The sequence below is a fragment of the Lycium barbarum genome, chromosome 4 (assembly GCF_019175385.1).
Source record: "Lycium barbarum isolate Lr01 chromosome 4, ASM1917538v2, whole genome shotgun sequence".
Classification (NCBI taxonomy): Eukaryota; Viridiplantae; Streptophyta; class Magnoliopsida; order Solanales; family Solanaceae; genus Lycium; species Lycium barbarum.
The window spans coordinates 132,997,113-133,001,289 of record NC_083340.1 but is presented as its reverse complement, the minus strand read 5'-3'; the positions used below and the strand labels follow the sequence as shown (position 1 = coordinate 133,001,289).

General features: G+C 41.3%; 1 long non-coding RNA gene across 1 annotated transcript; it reads right to left on the bottom strand.

The window, feature by feature from the left end:
• Positions 1-475: 475 nt before the first annotated feature.
• On the bottom strand, positions 476-2,954 carry LOC132638615 (uncharacterized). Its single transcript, XR_009581826.1, has 3 exons — positions 2,758-2,954; positions 1,955-2,005; positions 476-827 (listed from the first exon to the last, which is right to left on the bottom strand). It is a non-coding gene; the product is annotated as an uncharacterized LOC132638615 (long non-coding RNA).
• Positions 2,955-4,177: the final 1,223 nt, after the last annotated feature.

Here is a 4,177-nt window from a genome sequence, read left to right as displayed (position 1 = left end):
GACACTTACCACACGTGCCCAACTCAAACGGCGTCGGAGGCACTTTCCTGTTCACTTTTCTGTTCTATCTTTACCTTTATATTTCTGCCACACTTCTAACAACTTCTCCGACACATAGCTTTCATATTATTGCTTACCTGAGTACTGTGCGGCCTCCAATATCATCAGCCATTGCCTTCTGTCAATGCCGTCCTTTGGCTGAAATTAAAAGTTAGTCGAAAGGAATTCATATCCTACAGCTGGCTCTGTCGCATGATCTAAGATTCAAGGAAGGGTAACATCCTAAATGCCCTGTAGCTTCCTGTTTATAGATGTGGTGCACAACACATCGATAAACAAGACTCTACTAGACACGACCTGTAAACATTCCGAGGACTAACCGCTCTGATACCACTTCTGTCACGACCCAACCCCGTGGGCCGCGACTGGCACCCTAGCTGGGTACCCGTACATACCTACCTGACCGAATTTCGTTTCGTACAGATTTTTTTTTTTCAAACGGATATTAGAGAAGTAAGCCGATACAGATACGGCACGCGCGCAAACATATATATATATACCTAAACATGCAGACATTTACAGATAAGCCGATAAGGCTAATATACAGACGAAACCCGTAACCCACACATCTATCTACAGGCCTCTACAGACATACAGAATCGTATGACGGGACAGGGCCCCGCCGTACCCAGAACTTCCATACATACAGAACATACGGAAAACAGAAGATATATATACCAAAGTACATGCTCCGAATCAAAAGGAGCTCTTCAAGATAGCAGAACCTGTGCCCTAGACTGGCGGCGTGTCACCGAGTGCGCCTGTACCTGCGGGCATGTAACGCAGCCCCCGAAGAACGGGGGTCAGTACGAAAAATGTACCGAGTATGTAAAGCAGAAACACAACAGATACAACCTTAGTCCGAACCGGAATCACAGAAATATAACGGACATACAGAATCAGAATCCATACGGACATACAGACATAGTCGTAATTCAGACGGACAGACAGAATTATGCATGCAGAGTAGTGCAGAGTCATATTGAACCATACAGAATCATACAGAATCATACAGAGGCATGTGCTTATATACATACTGATGACACATGCATACAGACATACAGATCCCGGCCCTGTCTGGGGGCGCGGTAAACAGAACCCGGCCCTCTTAGTACGGGACGCGGTGGACAGACAGAATCAGATCAGATCATATGCCATCCTGGCCGCCATCCCCATACACAGATCATAGTATCATACAGACATACAGATCCCGGCCCGTACGCCGAGGGACGCGGTGAACAATGCAGAGAAATATGCACGATAACAGAACCTGGCCCGGGACGCAGTGAAGGAATGCATTGAGACAGCCACGAACAGATCCATGAGAAACCACATACATACAGACTCACATACAGACTCGATCAGACTGAAGGGTGCCAAATGGCGAGCCAAAATCAGAGTATCCAGATAGTATGCATAGTACGCGCCTACATCCTACTTGGGAAGGCACGACAGATCATTATCAGAATCGAATTCTCAGATGTTCAGAAGTCATTTTGTAAGAATTTCATAAAAAATAGTTGTATCATAATCAAAATAATAGTTCAATTGTTTTCTGAGAAAATCGGACAGAATGGAGGTATTTAAAGTATTACAGAAGATATCGGGCCTTGTGGGCCCGCCTCGGACCAACTCGAGGCAACATATGTAAATTATCGCTAATAGACCTTATGAGGTCATCCGTAATCGTTGGAAGTGTTCCGACTCCGTTTAGGGAAGTTTCATACAAAAATTCATTTTAAAGGCAATTGTAAGAAAATAGCTTCAATTGGATTGAAGGAATTGGAGCGGTTTTCCGTCTCGAATTCCGGGGAACGGAGTCGTACTTAAGGCTCGCGGTCGAGCCTATCACATCCAGAACATGCCTAGGAACAAAGGGAAGTGCTTCACATACCTCGATAGCGCCTTACGCTCGCTTGGCGTCGACTTCAATTTCATCCAAAATCTAGAAATGGTCAAGTTTACTATTTGTTAGTTTCAAACTTTTCAATAATCCAACTTAACACATGTTTGCCTACCGAAATTTCGGCAGCATTTCCTCTGTATATAAGACATCCCCGAGACTTAGCTCGGCTCAATTCACTACACAACAACCCAGAACAACAGCAAAAACAACAACAGACATTAAAACACACACTATGGCATCACTAGCCATCGTTTCGGCATAACGACACATCTTTCGTTTCAAACTTACATTTCCAAACCAAACTTGTTATTTTGATATTCATCACCCACCAAATTCATTACAACATACATCGGAAGCATCCATACCATTTTCACCCAATATTCATAAGGTATGCGAACATTCAAACTTTCCATTAAGCTACTACTTTTCCAATTTTTCCTAATCTTCAACATACAAGTTCATTATACATTTCCATCTTCCAAATTCATCCACAATAATCATAATTTTCCTCTTGATACTTTCATTTCCATTTTTACATAAACCATAACAAAGTTGTATGTTTTCCTACAACAACTTAATAACCATTAAGTTCCTTCACTCTCCTGTCATAATCCATGATTAAAACAACCAAAATATTAATTCAAATCAGTCCATCAATTTCAATTAAAACAGCCCCTCACCCATAAATTTCAACAAAACAACAAACGAGTTTATAATGCTGTTTTCTCCGTTCTAATTCGTTAAAACTCTAAATAAACACTTTAATAACATAAAAGGAATTTTATAAATACCTTATCAGAAGATCCACCACGAAAATTTCATCCCCCAAGACCAATATTTATCTCAAATTGAAGGCAATGCAACGTACAACGTTTTTCTCTTCATGAGCTTCGGGATTCGGAGCTCGGATTTTGATCAAAATGACCTTCTTAGCCTTGAAGTTTTCTCTCTCTCTCTAATGGAATTTTCTGATCTGAAATGTGGAGGAGGGGGCTGAAAACTCCCTTAAATAATAAGGAAATGGGCCTGACCCGGATTGGAATCGGGTTGGGCCCATTTCACTGCCCAGCTTGACCTTTCCGCCTTAGAATGTCCATATCTCGTTGTACCGACGTCGCCTGGGAGCTCACGACCTACCGTTGGAAAGCTATTTCAATTATCTACAACTTTTATTTCTGGGCGTTTCCCAAATTCCAAACTTATAATGCCGGTTTTGACCCTACAAGTCAGGTCATCCGAAAACGTTTTCTTAAAAATATTCGTTTGGAGGGCTTCCACTTTGATTTGGCCCCAGGGCCCTTCACGGGTTGTGTTTAACTTTACATATACGATTCATATAAATTTTCACATGTCCCAAAAAAAATATTGATGTGTGGGCCCCACCTCAGCTTACAAATAATTCGACGTTCGAAAATGCAGGATATAACAGAGGACATGAAGCATATCAAAGAAAAGCAGGGAAAGATAGAGAGGAGGCAGAAAAAGGCAAGAGAGCACGCCAAGAAGCAAAGCAAATTTCTAAACAAAATGATGAGCATTCTGAGGAGTGTATGCGGAGCACAACATGAAGAGGAGGAAAATGAGGACGATTTTGTCCTGCCAGAGCCCAGCAGCTCCAGTTCAGAGGGTGAGCAGAGATGACCATAGCACGCAGTGCTAGGAGGTATGAAAAAAAAAAAATCTGTGTTGATGTACTGCAGTGAGGACACTGCAAGTTTTTTTAGTTAGGGGTAGGAACCTCCTCGGCTTTTCTTTGCCAGAGTTCTTTTCCTGAGGGGGGTTTTATTTTGTTGAAACTGGCATGTTTAGGATGTTACTTAGGTTGAATAGAGTAATTTTGTTTTATTTGGTACTACTTGGTAACTAATGGCATGTATTGTGTTTTGTTGAAATTTTTAGACCCCTCGAAATTTTGAAAAATGCATACTTAGAACAGTTATTGTCTGACATGATTGATTCTTTATATGACATTATGATTGTTGGGGTGTTGTGTGTGATGAATTACTACTTAGGAGGTCACAAGTGTAAAAATTATTGTCCTTATGCCGATGTGTGTGTGAGTTGTTAGTTTGATTCTGTTTATGCATGTATAATCTAGAACTTGCCCGGTTGGTCTTGTATGAAATCCGAAAGTTAGTTTGGTTGTGAGATGATCTTAGGCTTTCTTTGTTGAAATAGTCACTTTGCCTAAATAAGCCTTACCAAAAGTGT